This window comes from Lethenteron reissneri, unplaced genomic scaffold, assembly GCF_015708825.2.
Source record: "Lethenteron reissneri isolate LAM-NWPU_2019-01 unplaced genomic scaffold, ASM1570882v1 scaffold_1433, whole genome shotgun sequence".
In the NCBI taxonomy this organism is placed as follows: domain Eukaryota; kingdom Metazoa; phylum Chordata; class Hyperoartia; order Petromyzontiformes; family Petromyzontidae; genus Lethenteron; species Lethenteron reissneri.
In genome coordinates, this window is record NW_026891150.1 from 226,832 (window position 1) to 241,710 (window position 14,879).

At 48.4% G+C, this 14,879-nt stretch overlaps 1 non-coding gene across 1 annotated transcript; it reads right to left on the reverse strand.

Annotated features, from left to right (window-relative positions):
- Nucleotides 1-667: 667 nt before the first annotated feature.
- TRNAQ-CUG (transfer RNA glutamine (anticodon CUG)) lies at nt 668-739 on the reverse strand. Its single transcript has one exon. It is a non-coding gene; the product is annotated as a tRNA-Gln (tRNA).
- Nucleotides 740-14,879: the final 14,140 nt, after the last annotated feature.

The window sequence follows — 14,879 nt, forward strand, 5'->3', positions numbered from 1 at the left end:
TGGTAAGAAACCAGTGTACAGAGAAAACCCATGCAATACGAGGAGGGAAATACCCAAAGTTCAGCTAAATTTAGATTCAATTGATTTCTGTACTAACATCTCCATAGCACCTTCGCTTGTGCATTCAATGGATCATTACTGGACACATGCAAATACACCATGACACATGCAACTACGTGACTTCACACGCAACTTCACCATTATACATGCAAACGCATCATTTCACATGCAGATGCGTACCCAGGAGGTGACTTGGCCTCATAACTACATTCGAGAGGACAAAGAGCTGAACATTTGATTTTGATCCAGTCAGCTTATGCAATTGAATTTTTTATTTTCTTTTTTACTAAAACTTAAAATAAGTTTCTTTGTCGGTAAAAAAAACTTAATTCTAGATTTGAAGCTTTCGTGACTGCAAGGATTCATGCTTATAGGTTTTTCGGTAAAGTCACGTAGGTAAAAAAAAAAATAATAAAATGAAATAAAAAATAAATCACATAATTTTATTTCTATTATTATTTACATTAATTCTTTTTTTACCTACGTGACTTTACCGAAAAACCTAAGAGTATAACAAAAACTTAACTTGGAGCTTTCGTGACTGCAGGAATTACTCTTTGGTTCTTTCGGTCAAGTCACGTATAAAGAGAAAAAAATAATCATTTGTAGGTCCCACCGAGAATTGAACTCGGATCGCAGGATTCAGAGTCCTGAGTGCTAACCATTACACCATGGAACCCCCACGTAGAGCTGCCTCATTGCACAACCTCTTGGCAGCAGCTGCTGAGCCCACATTTAGAAAAGTGTTTTCTGAGAACCGAGCCATCTGCACTTGCTCCTGACACCGCATATCCTTTCTGTACTGCCATCTCCTGGCCAGTTTCACAAACATAATTCATTTTAATATCAAACACGTGAAGAGGGGCATTACTTTTCCATGAATTCATTTGAAAACGTTAACTCAAAATTTGTGTTATTTTATTGAGTTTTATTTTGAGTTATTTTTATGGAACTCTCCATTTAAAACGCTACTAAAAATGTTTACACCTGGCACAATCACAGGGGCTACCAACAGAAAGCGCACATGACATGAGTGCACACTCATCAAGAAATCAACGCACTCACCATTGGCTCCATCCCTAGGGTGCTATTCAGAAAAATATTCAATTAGTCCAACGTGAGATGATTTTCTCTTTGCAACCCTTGAATCTTGAGTTCAAGTTTCAGCGTGACCTCTTGGTTTTATATTTTACGCTATGTTCAAAAAAAGGTTGGATTTTTAATTTAAATCTAGTTAAGTCTTGCTGGATCGTGATAAAGTGTCACTCTTTTCGTCTTGATAATTGGTTTTTTACCCTTTTATCTGGCAACAAAACTGACACCTTTTTTACGAGGAGTCATGTTTGCATAGACCACAATACCTGCAGTCATAATGCAAACAAAAAACACAACTCTGATAATGTATGTGCACTGTCCTTGAAGTTGATTGGTCCACACCCGAGACAGCTTTCCTTAGAGCCTAGTCTCACATGTGGGTTGCACCAGATGACGCCAAAAGGCGTCTTCTCGAATTAGTTCAACGCAGTAAGCCCCCTTTTGACGTGCTAATACATTCCTGACCAGGAGATGGCAGTAGAGCAATGGGTTACATCTAAATGTGTTGAGCTTTTGAGTCTTACTCCCTCCGATCTTGGGTTTTCTCCAGGCTCTCTGGTGTCCTCTCACTTGCCAAACAACAACAACAACACGATTGGTCACAACATTCATTTGCTAGGGGGGGGGGGGTCTTAGTTCAAACTTTGGTGGTGCCTGAGAATAGTAATGTTTCACAGCTGGAGTTCGACATTGCTCTGTAAAGTTTCATCAATAACCGCAATTACTTTTTCTGATTAGAACCTTTGGCGGATTAATTACTAGCATTGGTTCGTCCTCAAGCACTCGTCAAAGAATCAGGATGTAAACGTTTGCTACACTTAGGCTGAGCAACTTCTGCCAAAAGTTTGTGGTGTCAGTGGTGTCGTGGTTAGCACTCAGGGCTTTGATTCCTGTACCCTGGTAGCTGAAATTGCAATGAAACCGGCGGTAAATTATTTTATTAACATAATGTAGCTCGAGACACTGCCGAACAGAGATCGCATTGCATGGCGATGCGCTGTGATGGTCCTGTGATGTAATGGTTTGCACTCAAGACTAAATCATGCGATCTGAGTTCAACCCCCGGCTAACTTCGACTGAGTTTTGCAACTCTTCATTTCACAGTTTCTTCATCAATAAAATCGTGAGTTAAGATTTTAACGGTGTAGAATTCTAGAAGCATCCAGCAGCATCCCACTACACCGAGGCGGCGGCCGTAGAACCGCGAATCCCGACGTCGTTCTGTTCGCCAAAAGCCGCGTTGTGTTCGATTCGCGTCGTCAAAAAAGTGTGTTCCCTAATACGCGAATCGCCGCTTTGTATCCGATTCGCGGTGTGAACACACGCGCCATAGGAGGACAGACTTCTCCATTTACCAGCAATGACCCCCCCCCCCCGGTTTAATGAGCGTCCTGGTCGCCCCCTCTAAGTGTAGCAGTGTGGAATGCGCACGGTGACATATTGCCGACGTGGTGGTTGTGGTGAAGTTGGTGGTGGTGGTGTTGTTCAGAAACTCACTCAGACACACACACACACAGAGACACACACACACAGAGACACACACACACAGACACACGTACACAGATACACATACACAGATACACACACACAGACATACACAGACACATACACAGATACACACACAGACATACACAGATACACACACAGATACACACACAGACACACACACAGATACACACGCAGATACACACACACAGACATACACAGACACATACACAGATACACACACAGACATACACAGATACACACACAGATAAACACACAGACACACACACAGATACACACAGATACACACACAGACATACACAGACACACACACAGATACACACACAGATAAAAAAATAAAGATAAAGATCCCCCGTATAGCCTTAACAGACTGTAGGGGCAAGTGCTGTTAGCGAGCACCTATGAAGGCCAGAACGGTACACGAGGGGGTGGGTGGCCAGTACCACGCCCGACCGCCTTTGTCTCCCCAGTAGCGATGTTTACACACCGCACCAGGTACTCATTTAAGGCTGAGTCGACCTAGGGGAGGCCCAGGACCGGTTCAGATATTCGTCACTGGTGTTAGCCGTGAGCGAGAATCGAACCCGGGTCGCCAGGTTCATAGCGCAGCGCGCTAACCGCTACACTACCGCTCCCCACACACAGATACACACACAGACACACACACAGATACACACACAGACACACACACACAGATACACACACAGACACACACACAGATACACACACAGACACACACACACAGATACACACACAGATACACACACAGACACACACACAGATACACACGCAGATACACACACACACAGACATACACAGACACATACACAGATACACACACAGACATACACAGATACACACACAGACACACACACACAGACACACACACAGATACACACACAGACACACACACAGACACACACGCAGATACACACACACACAGACATACACAGACACATACACAGATACACACACAGACATACACAGATACACACACAGATAAACACACACACACACAGATACACACAGATACACACACAGACATACACAGACACACACACAGATACACACACAGACACACACACACAGATACACACACAGACACACACACAGACACACAGATACAACACAGACCTTCTGCAGTGATTGGAGCTCTCTGATTGGTCAAAGCCAACGCCTTACAGCCAATCAGGTTAGGTCCTTCTTACCCACGTGATGCGGGATTTGTTTTCCCGCTAATTTTATTTGGCTCCTCCTTCTCGCCCCTCCCCGCTCCGCCTTTGAGCCAATCAGATTAGGTTCCCCCTACCCACGTGACGCCCCTCCCCGCGCTCCGCCTCGGAGCCAATCAGATTAGGTTCCCCCTACCCACGTGACGCCCCTCCCCGCTCCGCCTCGGAGCCAATCAGATTAGGTTCCCCCTACCCACGTGACGCCCCTCCCCGCTCCGCCTCGGAGCCAATCAGATTAGGTTCCCCCTACCCACGTGACGCCCCTCCCCGCTCCACCTCGGAGCCAATCAGATTAGGTTCCCGCCTACCCACGTGGTGCCAGCCGCCATCTTGAGAGTGGTGAGGGCGATTTTTGATGTTTTTGTTTAAATTTCGGTGTCGAAATTAACGACGATGACGACCCCACAGAGGCACGAGATCGCCTCTCGTGAGGGAAAACACGAGGTAAGCAATGTCCTCCAATGTCCAGCCCGTGATTTGCAGATGGTTTCCAGGTGCAGTGTTGAGTCTATGGTGCAGTGTTGAGTCTATGGGCAGTGTTGAGTCTATGGTACAGTGTTGAGTCTATGGGCAGTGTTGAGTCTATGGTGCAGTGTTGAGTCTATGGTGCAGTGTTGAGTCTATGTGCAGTGTTGAGTCTATGGTGCAGTGTTGAGTCTATGGTGCAGTGTTGAGTCTATGGTGCAGTGTTGAGTCTATGGTGCAGTGTTGAGTCTGTGGTGCAGTGGTGAGTCTATGGTGCAGTGTTGAGTCTATGGTGCAGTGTTGAGTCTATGGTGCAGTGCTGAGTCTATGGTGCAGTGTTGAGTCTGGGCAGTGTTGAGTCTATGGTGCAGTGTTGAGTCTATAGTGCAGTGCTGAGTCTATGGTGCAGTGTTGAGTCTATGGTGCAGTGTTGAGTCAATGGGCAGTGCTGAGTCTATGGTGCAGTGTTGAGTCAATGGGCAGTGCTGAGTTTATGGTGCAGTGTTGAGTCTATGGTGCAGTGTTGAGTCTATGTGCAGTGTTGAGTCTATGGTGCAGTGTTGAGTCTGTGTGCAGTGTTGAGTCTATGGTGCAGTGTTGAGTCTATGGTGCAGTGCTGAGTCTATGGTCATTCCATTGACAAAATACAAACGCTTGAATTTGTGAATAGTTTACCTCATGAGGGGCATGAGATGTGCCAGTATTCGTTGAGATGACTGTTTTCTTTTTCAGCGAGTACTTTAATGCTTAAAATGGACATCGTGGCTGGAATAAAATTGCATCTGTGCTTTGTAGAATTGCACCCACTATGCGTTTGCTTCTGTGACATCGCGTAGGGGTCAAATCTACAGAGCACGCTGCAAATTATCGATCCGAGACCCGCAACAAGAGAGGAATTGCGGGCAAGTTCAAGTTCATTTCAAGTTCATGTATTAGGTACAGAGCCCTGTGAGCCATTCGGCTCTTGAATCGGGTGCAACCGCAACAAAGAAGAAACAAAAACATGAACAAAAAACATCTTAAAGTGACTATGTGACTGAGTGCAAACAGAAAATCCAAGAAAAAACAGCAGAATATTGCAGAAAAAAACACCGTACACCAACGCTGTGTGCAAAAATCCCAGTGGGATGCAAGTCAAACAACAACAACAACCACAAGACAACTTAGATTAAGGCCATCAGTCTAACTCTGTACATCAACAAACAAACATGGCCAAACCAAAAAAACTTTTCGAAATCACCAATATAAAGCCATGAAAGCAATGCAACAGCAAGAAGTGGAAGACAATGATGGGGAATTTCTGATGAAGATCATTATCTGGATGATGATGGTGAAGATAAGTTAGTGGCTGGGATAAAAATACCGATTGTGTCATTTTGACTTAAAACTCTCGTGATTGCAGGAATAAAATATTCTTTGGTTCTTTCGGTAAAGTTACGTGGAAAGAAAAATAAAGTGAATAAAAGTATTAAAAAAAGCTTTAAAATCTCGAATGTCGACTGTAGCCTGGTTCTTAAGCTGGGTGAGTGTACTGACAGTCTATAATGTAGACTGTAGTGTAGAGTATACATTATAGACTGCCAGTACATCAGCTTAATGACCAGTCTACAGTCTACATTATAGACTGCCAGTACACTCACCCAGCTTAATGACCAGGCTACAGTCTACATTATAGACTGTCAGTACACTCACCCAGCTTAATAACCAGGCTACAGTCTACATTATAGACTGCCAGTACACTCACCCAGCTTAATAACCAGGCTACAGTCTACATTATAGACTGTCAGTACACTCACCCAGCTTAATAACCAGGCTACAGTCTACATTATTAAGCTGAGTGTACTGGCAGTCTATAATGTAGACTGCAGCCTGGTTATTAAGCTGGGTGAGTGTACTGACAGTCTATAATGTAGACTGTAGCCTGGTTATTAAGCTGGGTGATAGTAGGGGGTTGTTTTGCCGGACACCACCACCATTACCACCACTACTCCCTCCACTACCACCACCATTACACCACCACTTCTACCACCACCACTTCCACCATTACCACCACCACTACTACCACCACTACCATCACTACCAACAATTTGATACTCCTGATGATGATCCTGCTGTTGTGAGTGACTCACGCAGCCACCTATGGCTGCAGGGTTTGGAGGCACATGTTTACGTCGTTTATTGTGAAAATTAGGTCACAGATCACTGTTACATTGCTTTTATGGCTTTATTTTGGTGATTTCGAAAAGTGTATTTGTTTGGCCATGTTTGTTGTAGTACGGAGTTAAACTGATGGCCTTAATCTAAGTTGTCTAGTGGTGGTTGTTGTTGTTTGACTTGCATCCCACTGGGATTTTTGCACACAGCGTTGGTGTACAGTGCTTTTTCTGAAATATTGTGCTGTTTTTTCCTGGATTTTCTGTTTGCACTCAGTCACATATTCACTTTAAGATGTTTTCTTGTTCATGTTTTTGTCTTTTGTTTGTTGCGGTTGCACCAGATTCAAGGGCTGAAAAAAACAACACTCCCACTACCATCACCACTACCACCAATACCACCACCACCACTACTACCACGGGAGATAGGATGTTTGTGTGCTGAATGCTGGAATCTGACCCCACGTCCTCCCCCCCCCCCTCCAGCGGCTCCCCGGATGGCCTCCCCCAGCCCTGACCCCGGCCACGGCCGCCACCGCCCCCTCCGAGAGGACTCGCTCCTCCCGTCTCGTCCGCGTAGCGCCCAAGCGCTACACGGACGACGATTCTCACGCGGCGCCCTTCAAGGTCGCCCGCCCCGTCGATGGCGCCACTGGCGGTGACGCCGCGGGGCCCGGGCCCACGCCGGGGCCCCCTCCCCGCCCCCCCCACCCCCCCCACCCCCCCCGCCCCCCCGCAGTCGTCGGCGTCGTCGTCGTCGCCCCGTGACGTTCCCGGCGGCTCCCGAGGGGGGGCGCCACCGGGAGACTCCGCTGGGAATCGCCCCGGAGCGCGGAGACGGTGGCGGAGAGTCGGGGCCAGCGGGCGAGGAGGTGGTGGAGGAGGGGGTGGAGGAAGGGGTGGAAGAGGAGGAGGTGGAGGAGGTGGAGGAGGAGGCGGTGGAGGAGGTGGTAGACAAGGCGGTGGAGGAGGCGGTGGAGGAGGTGGTGAACAAGGCGGTGGAGGAGGAGGTGGTGGACAAGGCGGTGGAGGAGGTGGTGGAGGAGGTGGTGGAGGAGGCGGTGGAGAAGGTGGTGGAGAAGGCGGTGGAGGAGGTGATGGAGGAGGTGGTGGAGAAGGTGGTGGAGGAGGCGGTGGATGAGGTGGAGGAGGAGGTGGAGGAGGCAGAGAGACGCAGGGAGGCCGCTGTTCGACCGCGTGCGGAATGGGAGAGACAGATCAGCTTTTGGTGGCGGGGCCAGGGCAGGAGGGGGAGCGGAAGGGGTGGAGGAGGCGGAGCGAGAGGAGGACAGGAAGAGGTGGACGAGGTGGACGAGGTGATGGAAGAGGAGGAGGAGGTTTTGGCCGAGCGCTCGCCGCTAAGGAAGCGGCAGGAGGCGGTGGCGGTGGCGGATTGCCCGGCGGAACCGAATCCCGATCCCGCTCCGGGCTCCTCTACCTGCCGCTCTCCTCCGTCTCCTCCGTCTCCTCCGTCTCCTCCGATGCCGGCGGCGCCGCCGCTCACAGACAAGCAGCGCCGGGCCCTGCGTGAGGCGGCATTGCACTTGTCCTCGCTGCTGGACGAGCCGCCAGCGCCCAGCGAGAAGCGCCGGGCTCGTCGTGGTGCCCTGACGACACGTCGATGGCGACGACGACTGCAGCAACAATATCAGCGGCAGAGAGCGTCGTCATCGCCGCTGTCCGGCTGTTTGTCGTTGTCGGAGGACACGTCGTCGTCGTCGTCGTCTTCGTGGTCAACGTCAACAACGGCTACTGCCGTGTCGCCGGAGGAGGTGGTGGTGGAGGGTGACGAGGCGAAGGAGCGGAGGGACGATGACGAGGAGGAGGAGGAGGTGGTGGAGGGTGACGAGGCGAAGGAGCGGAGGGACGACGACGAGGAGGAGGAGGAGGTGGTGGTGGTGGAGGGTGACGAGGCGAAGGAGCGGAGGGACGACGACGACGACGAGGAGGTGGGGGCTACGGGGGGCGTGCGCAGGCTGGTGCTGAAGTTCCGTGCCAGCCGCCTCCAGCCGAGCGTCGACAGAGCGGGAGACGAGGAGGAGGAGGCGGACAACGAAGAGGAGGAGGAGGAGGAGAGGGAGATGAGGAAGAGGAATAGGAGGACGAGGAGGAGGAGGAGGAGACTACGGAGATCACGCAGTGCAGCCGATGGCGGCGACTGCAAGTCGGGCGAAGAGGCGGAGGAGGAGGAGGAGGAGGGTGAGGAGGAGGGTGACAAGAGGGCGGAGGAGGAGAGCCGGATTCTGAAGCAGATAGACGCCATCATGGCTGAGATACGCCAGCTGGAGAGGAAGCGCAGGGCGAGGGTGAGGAGGAAGAGATGAGGTGTAGGGTGGTGAGGAGGGGCTGGGTGGTGAGGTGTAGGCTGGTGAGGAGGGTAAGGAGACTCCAGGGGTGAGAGCGTTGGGAGTGGCTCACTCGCTCACCGATGGGACTTTGTCCAGATCTTTCAAGGATTTGTGAGCTCCTCACACAATCCAAGACTTCTCCACAAATCTGGCTGTCGCCTGATGAAGCTGGTTGTAGTTACTGGCGACACGTCACGGTGCTCAGATTGTAGATGTCGTGGCGTCCTCTCGCCGCCTCTCCTCACATCGCTAAGCTCCGCCTCGAGCCACGCCTCCTCGTGGAACCTTCCGGATGGTTCCCGCACACAGCAGCCACGAGCTCCGCCCGTTGCCTTTGGCCCAGATGGAGCCCTTCCTTCTCATTGTATATTAGTGACCCCGCAGTGACTGTACAATTAGCCCTCGTGTTCTTAGGTTTTTTCGGTAAAGTCACGTAGGTAAAATAAAAATAAAATAAAAATCAGCTATAAGTTTAAAGGTGATTTTTATTTTATTTTTATTTTACTTTTATTAATTGTAATTTATTATTTGTAATAATAAAAAGTAAAATAAAATAAAAATCAGCTATAAGTTTATAGGTGATTTTTATTTTATTTTACTTTTATTAATTGTAATTTATTATTTGTAATAATAAAAAGTAAAATAAAATAAAAATCAGCTATAAGTTTATAGGTGATTTTTATTTTATTTTTATTTTACTTTTATTAATTGTAAAAAAATGACTTTACCGAAAAAACCTAAGAACATGAATCCTTGCAGTCACAAAAGCTTCAAATCTAGAATCAATTAGCCCTCGTCGTCCCTAGACGGCGCTCTCTCATTACAGATGCAATGCCAGGCGATGCGATTGCAAGTGCCAAATCATTCTGCATTCGGATTTCAGCAAGGAGTCAGTTTGTCAGAAGTGTTTCTCTTCCGCCTGGAGCATCGAGAAAAATATTCCACCTTGTCCCCTTCTGATGTGGCCCATGATGTCATGTTTTTCGTTGGTCGTCGATTAACAGCGGTTTTCTTGATTCTACGTATCTTCGTAGCTCTTCAACGTTGTAGTTTTTTTCTCTCGTAAGGTCTGTATTAAGTAGATCAGGCTCATTCCGCTCTGGAGGTTGTACGCCTAACTGAAGCAGTGTCTAGTTATTGATGGCTAGACATTTATCTTCCAACAATATTGGCACCTCGTTAAAAACCTCCGGACAAAATTTCAAATGGAGCTTTGTGTTGTCTCTGCAGGCTTTTGCGACTATATCATCACTCACGGTTCCTCGATAGTTCTCCCACAGGCTGCTCGGGTTGGATGGGTTGCAGGTCGATAAGATGGCGAAAAGGCTTCTTATTTGCTCTGGAAAAGATGTTAACGCTGTTTCTGATAATGTAGTATCCCAGTTGTGATCATCTATTAAACTAAGCTTTTGGCAAGCTTCTCTATAAGTCTGACATACTTTTCGATTTAAAGCTTTTGTGACTGCAGGGATTCATCTTCTTGGTTCTTTCGGTAAAGTCATCACGTAGAAGGGAAATAATAAAATAATAAAAATAAAACGGAATTCAATAATTGTCACGACGTTTCGGCCACAACGCAAGCAGCCGTCCTCAGGTGAAGAACAGGTCTGTCGGGAAGACAGCGTCTGAATGAAACAGCACCAGGCTTGGAGCGTCTATTTAAGCTGCCGGGTTGGAGGGGGAAGAGCGCCTTGACATACGTCACCGTTTACAGTTTTTAGAGCTGCGAAAGAAGTTGGTCCTCGAACTGTGTGAAGTAGCATTCTGAGACAAGAAACATTCACCGTTGTTTGGGTGAACTGTGTAGACGTGTCCCAAGGCTTCGCTTGCAAACGCATCCTGTCCTGGAACTGGTACTCCATTTTTGCAGAAGACTTTGCTTGACGAATTCCAAGTGTAATATTGGGGAATCTCAGGATACAGCAATGTGCTCGCAGATGGGTCTTGTAGACAGAATTGAAAGAAGGCTGTCAAAGGATTTGTGTTTGGTGGTTCAGCGGCAACTAACCGGGCGTCGTCAGTTGTGAAGTCGGCTCTCTGGCCGTTCTCTAAATGAACAGTGAGGCGAACAACGGTGGGGTGGCGGTCGTGATTAGGAAAACTGAAAATCCGCCAAACTGCTTCATTACTACTGATGCACCTTCCCAACTGGTACCGAGAAACCTCGTCACGGCTGTTTTCACTAGCGAGTCCAAAAACAGCCATGTCGCTTCCCTTGTTGACATACTTGCAAATGTATTTGATGGAATTCACCGAGTTACAGTATTTCACATTAATGTGCGCCTGAAACATTTTAGAAAGAAGGGGAGATTATGGAACAACCCACCTGCTCACTTCGATATCCGTGTTGCCTCTAATCTTCAGTCTTGCTTCGTATCCACCATCTGCCGGAGCTCGCCTTCTACAGCGAAGATATCCATCGTCTCCAGTTTCTGTGTCTTTAATCAATTGTCTCGGATATTTCTTGCTGCACTGTCTGACCTTCGTACATGCTGCATTGACATTAAGGTTTCCACATGGCCCATGAATCATGTTTGCGGTCACTGCTGCAAGCAGATTTGGGTCTTCCTCTGGATTTGAAAACTCGGCAGATAAAACATCGATTTGGATTGGATGCATTTTTTTTTTCAGCCAGGTTAGAATACGAGCATGTGGGAGTCCCCGTTTCTGCCACTCAATTGAGTACATCCAGCATCTTATTGTTGGTTATTTCGGTAAAGTCACGTAGAAGGGAAATAAAATGATATAAATATAAAACAATACAAATTATCACGACGTTTCGACTGCAACACAAGCAATCATCATCAGGTGTGAAATCCACATCAAGAAAGTTTGAAAAAAGTGGCGGAAAAAACGCCAAAAGTGGCAGAAAAAACGCCATTTTTTTCAAACGTTCTTGCTGTGGATTTCACACCTGATGATGATTGCTTGTGTTGCAGTCGAAAGGTCGTGAGAATTTTTATTGTTTAATATTTATATTATTTGATTATTTCCCTTCTACGTGACTTTACTGAAAGAACCAATAATATGAATCCCTGCAGTCACGAAAGCTTTAAATAAAAATTTATCCAGCATCTTGTTTCTCCAAAAACACGACTCTTAGTCGTGATCTCGATTAATTGCATTGTCTTTTGTCTGAACACTGGTTATTAAGTCATGTCGATGGCTGGGTGTCTGACCGAATGAAAGTCATTTTTTTTAAATCTCAGGCCAAGCTGGATTACATGTGTAATAAAAGACTCCGTCAGGCACTGCTGGTCTCCTCGGACCAGCGTCGTCTCGCGCGCGCCCCACGCACACTCCCTCTCGCGTGCCGCGCACGCTCCTCCGTTAGCTCCTCCACTCCCGTACTCCGCACACCGCTGGCCAACGGCGTGCTGAGGTCCTTCGGCCACGTGGCCGATGGCGCGGATCCCTCTCACCACCCAACGTGGCTCAGACTCTTAACTTCCCCGACTGCCCCGATCTCTTCCGGGCTCCCACTTATATCCATTCCCCCCACGTGACCCTGACTCCTCCCCTCCCGGATCGTCAGATCCGGCCTTCCCATATTACCCTGCTGGCTCCGTCCCCATTCACCTCGCCTCCTCCGATTGGAGCCGAGGTGAACGGTGGCCCCTCCCACAAGCCCCGCAGACCAGGCTCCGCCCCCCAATGCCCCGGGCCGCGTGATTGGACCAGAGCCCAGCAACAACCCCATTGACGCTCGCATTACACATGTAAAGGTAATAAATACGTCGGGACATCCATACGCTCGAACATATGACATGACATCTTGAGCATATTCGTGCATGTGTCTAGGGCTTCCTGTGAATGTAGCAGACGGCTGGATGCTACAAGGGGGCGGGGGGGGGGGATGATGTAGCGTCATTGTTGGGCTGTATGCGTATGATCATGGAGCTTACCTGTAATAGCGGACATGCGTCAACAGGGTGTGGTATACAGACCAGGTGGGACGAACAGGGCCGTTGGGCCAATAGGGCCCCCAGACCCCAAGAGGGGGACTGGGGGATGTTCCAGGGCCCTCTAGAGAGTTACAGAAGTCAGGCTTGGCTAGGGGCGGAGAGACCCTGGAATGGCTATAAAAGCCGGAACCCTGAACGGGTTCGGCAGTCTTCATCCACCTGAAGATCTGAAGATCTGAAGACTCAAGAGCTACCCTGAAGACCCTGAAGTGAAGAGCCCAACAACAACCGCCATTCGCCACTGGCTAGGGTCGGGTTCAGACATAACCAGTGTAGGGTTAGTGCTATAACCAGAGTAAGGGCACGTTAGTCTGGAGGGACTGCCTCAGGTTATCGGGTGTGAGGGGCCGTTATTTTTCTGTGTTATGGTTCCCTAGTTGAATAAACGTGTTGCCTCCAGCGTCTAGCGAACCGTCTCGCCTTGTCTTGGACCCACTACACATGTAACCTATAGTAATGGAACATCTTGAAAGTCAAAAAATTAACCCGTAAAAACTAAGTTTTTCACTATAAATCCTTTATATGCGTGGCGGCTAGAGTCCTCTCGTCCTCTGGCTTGAGATGGCTGCCACCTATGGGTCAGATGATTGCCTGCCACCATTAAGCAATTGGTAATTAAATATTTTAAAAATCCTAAAAAGTGTAAAAATTTGGAACAAAAATTTCACGAAAATTAATTGTCACGCACAACGAGTCTGTGTGCAAAATGTCAGCTCGATTGGATCACGAGAAGTGGGTTAAAAAACGACCGAAAGATTTGCACGGTCGTAAGCGCGCAAGCAAGTGAACTTAATATAAAGGATTTAAAAATAAATGTTAAAGTAATAATAGTTTGTGACGTAGAGTCCTGCTCACGACAGGAAAGTTTGTGGGCAAAAAGACATATTGGCTGGACTTTGTTGTCTAAGGACATTAAATGTTATAGCTGTAGGCAGGGGAAAAAGCGTGTTATATTGTGTAAATATGTATACTGTCGTAAAACATTGGTTAATGTGTACGCTGTATTATGAAAAAAGAGTAATAGAAATGAGAGAAAAAAGATGGATAGATGCTTGAAGTGAGCTGTGATTTCGTGTGTTACCCTGCGCAGTGTCGAAATGACAGAAAAATGGCCCCTTCCACCCCACCGAACGTGTGTGAGTTGGTACGGTCGATAGCGCACCATTTAATGAATCATTAAACAAAACTACACAAAATGGCTAATTCAACTAATAAAAAGTTGAAGATTGTGAAAAAGGAATAGTGCTTGTTGACAGTGGGGCTTACGGCGTGATACCTGGCTATCACTCATTTCGGGTAGGGTACGGGTAGGCCGTGAGTCACTGGTGAGTAAGCGTTTGTCACTCATTTCGGGTAGGGTACGGGTAGGGAACGGGTACCAGTACCCGGTCGGGTACGGGTACGGGTACCCATTTGCGACCCTGGTGCGGCCGGGTACGGGTACGAGTACGGAATCAAAACCCGTTTGCGACCTCTGGCGAGCGGTCCTCCATCCAGAAGTAGCGGTCCACACACAGGTGGCTCAACGCAAGGGGGCTCTGCTGATGACGCCACGGCAGTGGAAGCTGGCCTAGAGGTGGTGACAACCAACGCCCATGGAATGGCGCACTCGCCAGAAGGCCGTGGTGCTGATGGGACGTGTTAAAGAACAACCGTTATAGTTTTATTTGGAGGCACAGATATGGGGAGGCTGATTGCCAGCTCGGCTCTTTTGCTACTTATTTCCACAACGAGGTGTTTTTTTGTGGTTTGCGTCATAAAGACTCGGTGGTTTCACACGACGCACGGAAGCGTGGTAGGAGCACTCAGCCTTTGCGCATTCCGCAAAAAACTACGGGGACTCTTCGACTCACGAGCATTCGACTTACGAAGTTTCAGAGATACGAACAAACCTGTCCGTGTGTCCAGTTGCCCGTTTGTGGGGTGGAGTTGAAAGGGATCGCCCCCCGCCAGAGGAACGTGGAATTCCCACCATCAGGCTCAGGGCTGTAAAACCGGACACGAGCACCGCCGCTCACCCGAGCAGCGAATCGCTTCGACCTCGACTTGACCCGT